At 52.9% G+C, this 14935-nt stretch overlaps 1 protein-coding gene across 4 annotated transcripts in view; it reads right to left on the bottom strand.

Annotated features, from left to right (window-relative positions):
* The window catches only part of LMNA (lamin A/C), a 55693-nt gene extending 40896 nt beyond the window's left edge, over positions 1–14797 (bottom strand). For 2 of the 4 annotated variants that reach the window (XM_059717973.1, XM_059717978.1), the window contains exons 1-3: positions 13462–13976; positions 6033–6137; positions 3678–3983 (exon numbers count right to left, since the gene is read on the bottom strand). The gene's annotated coding sequence lies outside the window, so the exon portion shown is untranslated. Of the gene's footprint in view, positions 1–3677; positions 3984–6032; positions 6138–13461; positions 13977–14704 lie in introns of those variants that run through there. The other 2 variants (XM_059717975.1, XM_059717976.1) reach the window with 2 other exon arrangements.
* Between the last annotated feature and the right edge of the window lie 138 nt (positions 14798–14935).

Genomic DNA, 14935 nt, shown 5'->3' with positions numbered 1-14935 from the left:
TCCCGCTGGGGGAGAGCTCCCAGCCTCTGCAAAGCCCTGGGAGGTGGCTGGGAAACAGGGTAAAGCTCCCAGATACCAAGCAGCCCGGGTCTACCCACCGGGGAATGGTTCCCCCAGCAAGCGTGAGCAACAGCACCATCTAGTGTGCAATGCCGGCAGCACCCCAGGGTGCCGCCAATGCCACATACCACCCCGAATCCAGTCCCTGCTGCCCCTTCCCTAGGGTCCTCGCTGAGGCCAGAAAGGACCTCTCCGATACCCTCTCCCCTTCCCAAGTGCAATCAGCCCCTGGCATGAGATAAGCATGCACCCCCCTTGACATGCATGTGCAAATTCACACCCACATTTGTGCTCACAGAAGGCCGCAAGGGTGGGGGGGAACCACCCATTGACCCCTGGCTGCCACTAGCAGGCAGGTCTGTACAGTGCTGTCTTCAGCACTGGGGAAACTGAGGCAGCAAGGGAGGTAGGAGCTGAGGTTGGAGCTGGGGGCTGGTTGCCAGCCCAAGTGCAGGGAGGGTTCTGGCCTCCCAGACGTGCTCAGCACCATGAGGCAGGGGTCTGGATGGGGTCCCAGACCCTCCCCACAACCTTCACCATTGCCAGCTCTCTCCTTTCACTACCCACTGCTGCCATGTCGTGGGTTCAAGCACCCCCTAGTGGCCACCCGGTGCCCCAACACCCCCAGGCTGGAGCAGCTTCCCACCCATTGGGTGCTGCCACCCCAGTTCCCTCCAGTATATCCCAGTGCAAAGCCCCTGCAGGGCGCTGAGCCCTGCCCTTTATTAGCCCTTTTTGTGCCTCAGTTTCCCCACCAGTGACACTGACTGTGGGGGAAGCCGGCTGAATATCCTCCGGGTTTTCTACCTGTCTCTTCCCCGGAAAGGGATTCTGTGTCCTGAGCCCTGCTGCTGCCAAGGCAGGGAGGCAGGGCTGAGCTGCAGGTGTCGGGGGCCGGGATCTCCAGGCCTCTCTGGTTACCACGAAACCAGATCCCTGGCACGGCAGGCCGGCCCACGCACCAACTGGCAGGCATGGCGGGTGCCACACGGCAGGCTGCTGCCGGCGGGGCTCTGGTAATGCAACCAGGACACAGCCATGCACCCCCAGGTGCTTCTGGGGTTCCCCGAAGCAGAGCAGGGGAGCGGAGAAAACCCCCCTGCCCTTCCAGGTGGGGGTGCCAGGAGGGGTTTGCTAGCCACCTGAAAACCCAAGTTGCAGCCCCAGAGCTCGAGGAGTATCCCCATCAGTATAGGCGCTGTGGCATACAGTTGAGTAGTTCTGAGTCTGACCAACAGGAGGCAGCACCATGCACCTATACATGCATGCACACGCATGCCAAGCTCATTGCCACTCTGGTGTTCCCCTCCACGGCTTGGCCACGTGCAGCTATATGAAGGAAACTAGCACAATAGAACGGAGGGGGAATTTGAACCCAGGGTGTGAGGCACATTTCCCAGCAAGCCCAGCACAACAAACCACAGGCTGCAGACTGTCTGGTCTCAGACACCCACCTCCCTCCCTCCCATCAGGGACCCTCTGTGCTAGGTGCTGTATGTCCCAAGAGCAAGAGACACTGTTGGATGAAGCCCAGCCCAGCGTTCTCCCCATTGTTACAGCTGCAAAACTGAGGCCCCGAGTGTCTAACTCAGCAGCACTCCAACCCAGAACTGGCTTCATCTCTGGGGCAGCACTGGGGTCTGAGTTTGGATGTGGATGCAGCTTGTGAGGCATTAAACTCACACCAGCAGCTCCACTGCCATGTCCCCAAGCCGTAACCCATGCCAGGTGGGAGCAGATGGGCAGAGGGGGGGCACCGGAGAGTCCCATGAGGAGCAAGACTTCCCCTTGCTGATGCCTACCCAGGCCCTGGTCCCGGGAAAGCTTTGCAGCAGCCCCCTGCTTTGTTCCTAAATCGAATCCATCTGGTCCTGACCACGCCAGTTATTTGAGATCCCTCTTGCAGTGGAGCTGAAATGAGCTGCTGGGCATGAAGTCGGGAGCTTTCCCCCGCTGCAGCACACCCCCACTATCCCATCCCCCCCCTTTCCTTTGTGCTCCTCCTCAAGGGGCCAGGGGCCGCGTGGGCTCTTAAGGCGGCTTTTGTACTGCCAGCCGCTGGGCGGGGGTCCCCGTGGGACCATTACACCACCGAGCTCCCCAGCAAGGCGCGTCTAGACAATAATTGCATGCACCTGACTCGGGAGAAAACCAAGAGCCCAGAGCCCTCCAGGCCGCAGCCCCCAGGAGGCCTTTGTTTCCAGCTCCTTTCCAAACACCTGTCGCTAGCGGAGGGGGGCAGGGAGGGGTAACAAGAGGCTGGGTGTAAGGAGCCCCCCCAGCTGGTGTCAATTAGCATTGCTGCACTGGAGTGACTCTGCTTTACCCCGGCTGCATCCGGGCTCCTAGGATTCCCGGTTACCCCATTCCTGAGCTGGCAGTGAGTGGGGGTGGAAGCAGCTCCAAGCTATCGGGGTCAGTACCCAGACCTCGGTGCCAGCACAGAGCAGCCTCGAGACTGCTCTAAAGTGTGTGCTGCCCCCATATGTGATGCATCCCCTTGTAGGGGTATCTGGGGCCAGCTCCCGATGGGCCTGCCTTTGCCTTGCATCTGATGCCAGCCTTCAGCACCAGGCAGCAGCTGCCTCTGCCTGCTCCCTTGGCACCAGGTGCCTGGCCCTGCCAGCTGCTCCCCCGACCAGCGTCTCCCCCCTACCCCACAGGGATAGGCATGGGGGGTGTCTGTCTCCATGCCCTGGTGCCAGCAGAGATGCCAATTAGCACAACAGCTTGTTTTTGAGGCAGCGCTGGGCAGAGGCTCGGGTTCAATCCTCCTGGGATTTCCAGGGCATTGGTTTCCTCTCCAGGCTCTGTCACTCCCTCCCGCCTCCTGACCCTGCTCCTGGGAGCCCTGGAGACCTGCTGTCCCGTCTTAGGGCACCCGTGTCCAGACACCCCCCCATGACAGACCCACAGCACTGGAGCCCTACAGGCACATACAGTCTGGCTGGACATGGGCATGGAGGTGGGGGATCCTCTGTGGATCAGGCAATGGGCTGAGATAAAGGAGATTTCCCTTGGCAAATCCCCTGTGGCCTGGTCCAGAGCCGTGTGGCTTTCCCTGGATGTTCGTGGGCTCTGGGTGAGGCCTTCATGCCCCAGCTGTTCATGCAGCACCTGGTGCGACCCAGTTCAGCCAGGGTCCCTCGATGCTGCCCATCGGCTTTCCACCCAAACATCTCCAAGCACTAGATAGCTGTGCCCACCACCTCTGCGTCGTGGGTTCCCAAATAACACAGATGTCCAGAGCTCGGGGGTACAAAGAGCAGCTCCTGTCCATGTCTCACTGCTCCCTGGTGCTTAGACCACAACTCTCCTGACCCCTCTTCGCTTTATTTCATACAGCGCCCGGCGCCATGGGGAAACTGGACCAGGTCCTGGTGTGCTTAGCTCTGCTGTGACATGCAGCAGCCCTTGCTTTGCTCTCCCTTTGCTGAGTGAGGCCCCAGCCAGACTCTCCAAGGGGACAAACTTGAGGCTGAGGCTCTTGAAAAGGAGGGGGAAAGGGTGCTCAGAGAGCCGGGACTCCTGGGTTCTTTTCCCAGTACTGCAAAAGGCAGTTCCCTTGCCAACCTCCCCATCTGATGCCAGCCCCTCCCGGCACGCCAGATGCCTACCTGTCACGTGAAGCTGAAGCTGCTGTCAGGGAGCAAAACGCTGGCACTGGCTCCCCTGCCGACAGCTGATGGGCTGCGTTGCTGCGGCCCCCAGCTGCACTCCTGGCAGCGCCTGCCTGGCTCTCTGCCCCTCCATGGCTATAGCAGCAAACCAAGAGGCTCGGGGCAGCTCCCAAGACATGGCAGACATCCGTGGGCTGTCATGCCATGGATCCAGAGCTGGCATCACCAGGGGCACGGGGCTAGGTATCTCCAGGAAGAGCAGGCTGCTGGGGATCCTGGCTCCCAATCTCTCCCGCTGCTGGACTAGGAGACAAAAGCAGGAAGCATCAGAGTCCATAGCACCAACACAACGAACTGGCGGTAGCCTCCCACCTGGGATCTCACCCCGACTTCAGGCTGGTTGGTCTATGATCCACCCCAGATGCTGGGATCATGATGCCTATTATCAGGATGGGGAAACTGAGGCAGAGTGGGCACTCAGTTCATCCCTGGTCAGAAAAGGAGAAGAACCCAGGAGTCCTTCCTCCCCCGTGCCTGGCTCTAGCAACTGGGGCATCCCTAGCAGAGCCCCAAAAGGAGCCAGGCATCCCAACACCTCTCCCCTGCGCCCCAATCATGGTCTCTCACTTGCCTTCATAAGTGGGGACAGAACCCAGGCGTCCTGACACCCAGGGCCAGTGCCCGTAGCACACGAGTGTGCCAGACCCAGGAGGGGCCAAGAAAGAAGGGGGCTTTGAAATGACACAGGGCAAAGCTTCTGGCTCCAGCCAGTCCCACACCCAGAGCCATCCCGTGGCCTGGGATCCCGGGCAGTTCTGGTGGGCAGAGATCAGCTGCTGGCAAGGGGCACAGCTCGCCTGCAGACAGCTGTCCAGATGCCAAGGAAGCTGGGATTTCACATGGATGCAAGCAACAAGGGACCCCCTCCAGAGAGGGAAAACCTATCCCTTGCATGAGGGATGGGTCTTAGCACAGCAGGGGCCCCCAGGACAAGTTCACCCTGCAACAGCAGTATTTAGGCTGGAAATATTTGGGGTGTGGGGGGACTGGATCCTGCGTGCATGTGTGTATGCACACACGTGTGTGTGTGTGAAGCTGTGAGCGCCCTGCGTCGCTACGGAAACAAACACCCAAAAGCTCAAATGAATAATAATTAACGTGATAAATGAAATCATAATAAACACATCAATAATGCATGCTAATTGGTGATGAATAATGAATGCGCAGAAGAGCAGGGCCTGGGCACCCCCCCTGGGCCCTGTCCCCGGGGCAGGGGTCTGTAGATGGGGGCAGAGGCAGCCCAGGGAGGGGGACAGGCATGTGACAGGCCCTGCACTTGCTACGCCGAAGCCAGGAGCTTAGCAGGCTTCGGTGAGGGATCAGAGGCTGATCTGGATAATGAGAGCATCTGGGCTTGTCCTAGGAAGGGTTAAACAGGCTCAGGGCCGGATCCTGCCTGGATCAGCCCCCAGGGGGGAAAAAAATAAGCCTCAAGGATGGCTGCATATTTCAAAGAGCCACGACCGTGCAAGGAGACACAAGTACGTGAGAGAAAGGTGCTCACGGCTCTGGCCACGGGGCCCAGACTGTGCAAGAGGGGTGAGATCAGTCAGGCACAGCCCCAGGGGTCAAGTCATCCTTTCACTGTTTTGTGACAGGCCTTTTCCTGGAAGCAGCGAGTCCCTCGCAGCCCTGACTGCCAGGAATAGGTGGCGGAGGCCTGGAGTGCAGGCTGAGCACATGCCAGGTGCTAGAGGGGATAATCGCAGCTCGTCTATGGGGGGATAGACCAGGAGAGCGACTGCAAATTAAATACTGGTATATGAACCATGGCAGGAGCAAAAGAAACACCCCCAAGACCTGTCGATTCTCTAAATTCCCACTTTCCTTTCCCTGGATGGATTCCCCCTGGCATGGGCACACTGGCCCTCTGTATCCTCATCTAGGGTGATCAACCTTAGGCCCACAGGCCAGATCCAGCCTGGGGAATCAGAGCTCCTTGCAGGTCTGGAAAGTGGGTGGTGATGGGGCAGTGGGAGCAATAATGGCCACTCCAAGGTTTTCGGACCCTTGGGGATCCTTGTGGGTCAGATAGTGTGGCTCTGCATGCTGCATTGCATCAGCATGCGGCTGGATCTGGGCATGCGGGATCACACCCACACACTGACTCCAAATGAGATGCAGCCTCAGGGACCAACCCCTTGCTACTCATCTGGCCAGCGTGGCCAGGAGTTTGGAGGCCACTGCTTTAGACACATCTGCAAGGGTGTGAAGGGGGTGTGCAACCCCACCGGGCAGGTGAGGAAGGGGGGAACAATTGCAAAGAACCAGGGAACCTGGAAAGGATATTACCATGTGCAGGCAGACAGCAACCGAAGGCTGGGACTGAGACCGGGAGCCGGGGATCTGGGCACTGAACAGGACTCATGGAAGATGGGCAGAGCTGACCAGATCAGGCTGGAAGAGAAGAGGGGGAAAGGACTGTCTCAGCCATCCCAGGCTCCTGTCCACCAGGCCTGCCAGTGCCAAGAAGCCAGAAAAGTAGCTTCCATCCATGCCTAGGGCAGAGCAGGGCAGAGCAGAAAGGAGGCAGATCTGGGGCGATCAAGGCAGCACCTAGCGTGAGCTCACCAGGTCTGGCCACAGGGCGCTGCCTGCCCAGGCTGCCTTCTCCTGCACAAGCCACAATACATGCCCATTTTGGGAAGGCTAATTGGCATGATTGAGGGACAGCACCAATTAGCCACCCACCTGCTAATTAGCACAACCTGCAGGGTTTGCAAGGCAAGTGGAGGGGAAGTTTGCCACATCACTCCCGGGGACAGCTAGGACTTGCTCCAGCCCGGCAGCCCAGGGCTTTAATCACAGAGACAATATAAGCAATATGGCCCTGGCTACCTGTTGGCTGCAGTGTGTGTGTGTGAGATATGGCAGGAGTCCCTTCCCCCCCTGCTCCCAAACACCTTTCTTCTTTTTTTTCCAGCCCTGCAATCAGAGCTGCCGTCTGGCTACTTAACCCCTGGTGGCCCACAGCCGGGAGGCACTCAGAGAAATCAATACCGCGCTCAGATTAGCTTCCCCGCGCTCATATATTCCCTCCCCAGACAGGGCGCCTGTCTCCCTGCTGCCCCTCGAATAAATCACACCGCCCTGCCCACCCCAACCCCCTTCCTCCCGATCTCCTTGGAGGATCTCCGCTTTCCTGCTCCTGATAGACAGGGAGATCCTTGGGCTTTGTGGATTAGTATAACTAGGCCACATGGCTTGGAGTATAAAAGCAGGGGGAAAATAAGGCTGGAGGGGCCCTGAGGCTTGTTCAAGGCTGGGTAAATACAGACAGGCAGAGTGACTTATTCCTGGGCTCCTGTCATGGGTCTAGCATCTTGGTGTCACAACCTCTCCCCAGGTGGATGGAGAAGCTGTTTTCATTTCTATCCTGGCCCTCCATACACACTCAGTCCTTGCTGTCTCAGGGCAGGTGGGCTGTGCCTCCCTGAAATGAGTCTACTAGGTTTAGGTCTAATTTCTGGTCCATGCAACCACCCACATCCTAGGCCCCCTTGACAGCAGAGAGGCTGAAAAATTAATGGGCCATGGGGACAAAACACCCTTAAAAGGAGCGGGTCTCTGTATGAGGCAGAGTTATAATCTCTCGGCATAAATGCACGTGACTGATCTCCCCCTGGGGTGACAGGCTCTGACTTCTTGCCGCAGAGCCCAGCCTGGATGCTGGCAGGAATGGCAGCAAGCAGAGGATACAGGCATTACGGATGCGACAGGAGTAGGAGAAGTGTAAACACCCAGGCGGCCTGGACGTGGGCTCCCACCCGGCTGGGAAGGGAGAGCGAAACAGGGATCAAGGCAGCTGCGTGGGGATTCACAAGCGAGTCCAAGCCCCAAGGCTACCTGTGCCGCCTTGTCTGAATCTGACCAGGGTTGGAGTTGCTGGTGTCTCCATCACAGTGGATCTCAACGTTTTAAGACCCCAGATCCCCCTTCATTAGACCCCAGGCCCCCTTGGAAAATCCAAGCTCCTCGTTTTCACTCATTTCTTGACTACAGAACAGAGAACTTTTCTGTTGCAAAGAACTTAGCAAGCCCATAGCAGGGCAGAATGGTTTGGACACTGGATTCTTACTAAAAATTGCTGGGTGGATCTTGGGAATTGTGCACACCTCACTGTGCTAATGCTGCATGGCCATCCCGAACAGGATGCCCCAGCACTGCACCCTGCTGCGGTGACAGACGTACACTTGGGTAGACTGACCCCAGTGATGATGACACCCACCATCATTGGATCTTCCAGGAGACTCAGGCCCCAGCTGTCCCAGGGCTCAGCCCCCCTGCAAGCAGAGCCAGCCAGACAGAAGCATTCGTCCCCAAGCAGCAGCCCTGGAGACCCCAGAGCTTATCTGATATACTCAGCACTCACTCTGCGTGCACTGGAAGCATCCAGCTCTAAAGAAAACTGAGCTCTTCTTTGGAAGGATGAGATTTCTTTAAAAAAACCCAACAACCCTAGTCTTTATGGCCTAATCCCAAATCCAGGCAAGTTAATGGACTGCTGCAGAGCTTTGGATCAGGTCACATTTCCTCGTCTCACAGAGGGGCTTAATTAATGAACGTCCGTAAACCACTCGGAGATTCTCGGTAGGGAACCATGATATCTATTGCTCTCTGTCCATGCTAGGAAGTGAATAGGTTTAGGATCAATACACAGCAAATGAATGGGAGCAACGGTCACTGCTACGGACGGGGGTATCGCTTCGCGCCCCTGAGTGGATAGTCAGGGGTAGGCTAAAGCTAAGATCCTAAAGCATGAGATGCAGCGGCCGGAACTAAAAGACCTTCCTGCTTTGCTAGCCAAGGGGCGCATCTATATGAGAAGCTTACTGCACATTAGCCTAATAAGACTGCGAGGTAGCGTGGTGGTTAAAAACTGTGCTAATAGCCTACTGCGCAGTCTTATTAGGCTAAAGAGCAGTAAGCGTCACAAAATAACTCTAGTTACTGCACATTTAGTTAGGACTTCATTAAGCAAGTAAAAATACTAACTTCTTCATTCTACGATGCATCAATGAACGGAACGGGTAGACACGCCCAAGGAGTATCAACCTCCGTTAGAAAGCAACGCAACCGAGGAGCAGCCTGCAAAGATCTACGCTCGCTGCAACATTACGGCTGGTTGAGCGTGACCGGTCCCTGTGCCAAACATATAGCGAACCCCTCATTAAGCTTCTGGAAATACAGCATTGAGGTGTATTTCTAGTCGCTTCTCGGCCTTTTGGCTGAGATCAAGTGAGGGGCCCAGAAAGGGCGGACCTGAGAGTAGTTGTGTACAGGGCATGGAAATAATAATAAAAAGTATTTCTAGTCTTGGTGGTAGAACACCATGATTCACAGCCATCTCGCTATACCCATGGATGGAGGAAGCCAGGTTTCCTTTGCAAGCACCCCTGAACCCTCTCTCACCGCTCTCCTCCATCCAAGACCCTTTCTCGATACATGTGGGTTTCAGAGCACCTGGATTAGTAAGACTTTGTGGGGGGGAAGAGGCTAGATCTGAGGGACGCTTTAACCATAGGCACTGCTCAGGATCACATCCAAATGATCTTCGAATAGCAAACTATGTCTGTCAAGAGTTGGGCCAGGACTGGGATTTTAACAAGAGTGAATAACAGGCCACAAACACCCTGGTGTTGGGGAAAAAGGGGGCTCATACAACAATTACTGTTTGGTTTTCTAGAGAGGCCTGTGGAAGTGGAATAGCAGGTGAGGTTTGTCATCACCATTTTGAAAAGCACTGTGAGACTCAACCTTTTTCGAGTGGCTAACATTTTTGCTGCAGCCAATTCCCAAAGCGATACAGCATTTGGAGAGGTAGAGGGGAGAGGTGAGAGGCTTTAACTGGAGGAATTACAGGACAGAGTTTAAATCTGTTTTCTAGGCCTAATTTTCCCAAGAAACATACGCTGCCATTTGGACAGATGACGGGGTCCTGGTATCACGTCACTCAGGGTCAACTTTAGGCATGAGCCAGAATGGCGCCCCTTAGTATGGGTGCATTCATGGATGCCCAAAAATCCCTGTGATGGAGCTACCATTAGTGACAATTGCAGGGCCTTGCTTTTCTTTGATCACATTCAGTGTCATTGCCCAGCGAGGGGACGAGGAGCATGTGATTATCTCAGAATCACAGACAACGAGGGTGGGAAGGGACCTCGGGAGGTCACATCTAGTTCAAAGGAGGTTCAGCCCCAACTAGACCATCCCAGCCAAGGCTTTGTCAAGCTGGGCCTTCAAAACCTCCGAGGATGGAAACTCCACCACCTCTGGGGAACCTGATCCAGTGCTTCACCCCCCTCTTAGTGAGAAAGTTTTTCCTAATATTCAACCTAAACTTCTCTTGCTGCAACTGGAGCCCGTTGCTTCTTGTTCTGCCATCTGCCACCACTGAGATCAGTCCAGCTGCATCTTCTTTGGAGCCACCCTGCAGGGAGTTGAAGGCTGCTATTCAATCCCCCCTTGGTCTTCTCTTCTCCAGATTAAATAAACCCAGGTCCCTCAGCCTCTCCATATAAGTCATGAGCCCCAGAACCATTTTCATTGCCCTCTGCTGGACTCTCTCCAATTCATCCACATCCTTTCTGTAGTGGGGGGCCCACAGCTGGACAAAGGACTCCAGATGTGGCCTCACCAGCGCAGAATAGAGGGAAGAATCACTGCCCTTGATCTGCTGGCAACACACCTACTCATGCAGCAACGCTCCTACTGCTGCAATCTTGCCCCCATCCCTGCTGCTTCCTGGAGTCTGCCGCCGTCTTAGTTTGGAATTAGCAATTTGATTGACTGTACCTCTAAATTGGGCTCTCTGAATCTGCACTTAGATCTTCAAGCTCCCATAGCACCCACGCAAGGATGCAATACATATAACACACCTGCTCAGAAAGATCCTCATGTGAAAACCAGAATTCATGGTGCACAGCTGTCCTGTCTTGAGCTACAATTTTGCTTTCTGCCCCAGATGCCTGAAGATATTCCGGTTTCAACAGAGGCCCAGCCTCACCACAAATGACTTTCTTTGCCAACTTTAAACCTGAATAACTCTAGAGATCTTGTGCCCACCCCAGACACCAGGGGTGTCAGGCAGCAGGAGGAATTGATCCAAGCAGGTGGGGTGAGTCTGAGTTATTACTTAATCCCCATAAAAAAGAACTGCAAGGGGGTGATGTCACATTATATTTTTTAGCAGGGCAGTCTCATGGGAGATCCTTATTTCAATGACTGCAAATTAGGAACACAAGCCAGACCTCCTCCTGCATGCTGGCTCTCAGGACTATACAAATAACCACCTAGGTTTTACAGCACTTGGGAAGATGAGTCATTAAGCCGTGAGTCGGTCTCAACCTTCACACTATGTGACCCGCTGACCACGCTGGTACGCGGATCCCAGGTTGGAGCTCAAGCATAGGGGCCATGTCTACAAACACTCGCCTAAAGAGTTATTACGAATGCAAATAGAGTCTGTCCACGGGGTCATTAGCTAGAGTAAGTGTTCAGCAAGTAGTTGCCGGATCAACCCCACAAACAAAACCTAACGAACGCACCCAGCAAAATGAGTCACTGGCACAGCATTGCCGACTCCTGTGATCTGGAATGCAAGGCTTGAGGTTTGCCTATAAACCCCAGCTCTAGGAGTCATGTGAATATGGGGAAATCTCCTCAGCATTCATGTGAAAAAATAAAATAAAAGGAAGTTTGAGCCCTTATGGAGAAAAGCTAGAAAACATGACCTGATCCTGAAGTTTCAGAAACCAGAAGGCCAAGAGAAAGCAGCCCAGGCTCATTACTTTGTAGGATGACATGACTTTTAAGACAATTTTGTGATTCTGAGGCCAGGGTTATGATGGCTGAGTATTGGCAGTTGACACTTTGTCAGCTCTCTCTCTTTTTTCCTCTTCCACTTTCCTTATTTCAAGGGACACGGGTCTGTTCTTGAAGTCACAAGGTGGAACGTAAAATGGGGGTTGGATGAAAGGCAGACTTCCTAAGCTGAAGTGCTCCCTGAAAACAATGCACAATTTTCTGTCCTGCACATGTGACCAAATTCTGACCTGGTGAAAAACAATTCCTGAGTCCTGTAACTTAGAAGTACGTTATTTTCCAAAGACACAAATTCAGCTACTAATTCCCAAAACTATAAATGTATATGTGTATGTATGCACACACATATAAATATACTTGTGTATTAGACACACCCACGTGTGTGTGCTCACAGGTACTTTTAACAGAAATATGCACACATATGTATATACTCTCTCCGTGTGTGTGTGGGGGGGTAAGTGCTCACACATACACATACATATGCAAATATAAGCATATATATATATATATATATATATATATATATATATATACACACACACACACACACACACACACACACACACACACACACACATACATATATATTGTGTGTATATATACATACATACATATAATGTGAGTATGTATATATACACATACTGTGTGTATATATACATATATATACACATACTGTGTGTATATATACATATATATACACATACACATACATATGTGTGTGTGCATGTATATATAGATCTGTGTACACATATACACAAACACACATATACACATATAGATATATTTACACACGTGTGTACATAGACATTTTTGTACATGTGCGTATATATAGGTCTGTGTGCATGTATATACAAACACACATACACATTTACATACATATACACGTGTATATACACACACCTCTATGTATATTTGTGCATGTATATATAGATCTGTGTGTATGTATACACACACACATACATATGTATATATACACACACACTTACATATATATGTAAAATATATTTACATATATATCATACACACATAAATATAAATAAGCACATATCTTATATGTGCAAATTACATACACAAATATATGTACTCAGATATACACATATGCACTGCATATACATGTTTATGTTGTATGTATGCACGTACATGTCTAGATATATACCTGTGTTTGTATATATGGATTTTAGTTTCTATGGCAGTTTTCATTATAGACTGCATATGTATGTATAAGTAATATATATCTATATAGACATATAGATCTACATCTATAGCTATATCTATTTATACATACCTCTCTATAGATATATCTATATAGATATATACATAGAAAGACGGCGTGTGCGTAGATGTCTATGCTTATTAAACATGCACACACCAACTCACATATACATACCTAGAGTACTCCTATGTCACTAGAGTACTCCTATGTGCATCTAGAGTACAAATGTGCATCTAGTAAATACAAAGTGCATTGTCTACGCCTATAGAGACATTGCTCTGTGTATGCCACCGCACACACATCCACTGTTGGTTATAGGAAGGAAATCACTCCAAACTGCTGGCATTTGACAACCGATCACGCAAGCACGTAAAGGTTAAACCCAAATTCAAAACACGGTTGGAAAACCATGGTCTGAACCACTGGGTTAAGTCCCCAACAGCGGCTTCAGGGGGGCTGGCGGTACTTTGTGGGGGTGTAAGGATTGCTTGCTGAACACTGAGAATCCCAGCCTACCCTGGACTCCTTTCCTTTTCTGTCTGAGCCCGGCATGTGCCCTGCGGTCTGCTGCCACCGCGGCTGCCCCAACTGGGTACTACCGAGCAGGCTCCAAACGCAGCCCCCCCAGCCAGGCTGCAGAAGTGCCCAGGCAAAGTTGCAGGGAAAGCGATGGCAACACCTTACCTTGTTGAGTCACCGTATGAGACATTTCCTTGTGCAGCTGCTGAGTTCATTCCCCAGCTGAGCTCTTCTGCTGTCAAACCCAGGAGAGAGAGAGAGAGAGAGAGAGAGAGAGAGAGAAAGACCTTGTTGGCAAAGCGCTGAGAGCAAAGAGAAAGGGGGGGAAAATACAGTGATGAGGGGCAGCAAATTCCTTCTTCTATCACCAACCTCCCTTCTGCCCCCACACCCCCCTCACGCCCAGCCAGAGATGCAGACACAGTCTCTGCCAGGGCTGCAGTGGAGTGCGCTGGATGGGGGATCTCCCATCTTCCCGCATTGTCTCTCTCCAGCAAGAGCCAGGCAATCTCATTTCATGGGAGAGACATCTGGTTCGATTCAAAGGGAAGAAAGGGGGAGGGAGGGAGGGAAGAAACCCTTGCAGGCTGGGAGCTGAAAAGCTATTTTCAATGCTTTCCCCCCATCGCCCTTCATTTCAATAAGAAAAGGGAGAGGGGCCCAGCAGTGGCCTCTCTCCCCAGCATCTCTAGATCTGGAAGGAGGAGAGAGGGAGGTGTTATTGCCATGGAGGGTGTCCCCCCTACCTCCCCTCCCCTCCCCTCCCCTCCCTTCCCTTCCCCCAGGCCGGAGAGCTGCCAAGTCCCCCTTCTGCACAGCCTCCTGCATGGGGGCAGGCCCAGGAGGCAGGGATGGATGTGGGATCTCAGGCCTGATCCTTTTGGGGCCTTGTCTGTACGTGCAGCCCAGCCCCCCTGCCCCCTCCTGCTGCTGCGGACCCCAGAGCGGGGTGTGCAAACAAGTGGGGGTTTCCATCTCCTCCCCCCTTCCCTCCTCCTCCCCTTCCTACTCTGTCCCTCCACGGAGTCACTCTGGATTTACACCCCCACAAAACAGGGCAAGCAGCAGGCCCCTTCCCCGCTCCTCCCCCCATTTATCCCTCCCAGGCACTGGATTGACCAGCGCAGCCCCCTCAGCAAGGATTAGGGGCCTATTTTGTCGGGACTGGGATGCCGGGAGCTTAAGTGATTTGCCCAAGGTCACCGGGACGGCCGGTGTCTGTAACTAGGTCTCTAGGGTCCCAATCTGGTGCCTTATCCCACCGGGCCTCCATCTGTCTGTGCACCCCACGCCTGAAGTCGCCCTTCTCCGTCCATCCACCATCCCCCTCTCTTGCTGTCTGCCCTACATCTGCAGCAGAGAGCTCCTCTCTCTATCCACCCATCCAGGCTACATCCATCCATCCAACCTCCTTCTTCATTCATGCTTTCTTCTTCCTTCCTTTCCTTCTGTCTCCTTCCTTCCTGCCTCTTCTTCCCCTCCTTCCTTTTTTTTTTTCATTCATTCTTTCTTCTCTTCTTTTTCTTCCTTCCTCTTTTCTTCCTTTCTTAGTTCTTCCTTCTTTTTTCATTCATTCTTTCTTCTCTTCTTTTTCTTCCTTCCTCTTTTCTTCCTTTCTTAGTTCTTCCTTCTTCTTTTT

This window comes from Alligator mississippiensis, chromosome 15 (assembly GCF_030867095.1).
Source record: "Alligator mississippiensis isolate rAllMis1 chromosome 15, rAllMis1, whole genome shotgun sequence".
Taxonomy (NCBI): Eukaryota; Metazoa; Chordata; order Crocodylia; family Alligatoridae; genus Alligator; species Alligator mississippiensis.
This window is presented reverse-complemented; position numbering and strand designations above follow the sequence as displayed.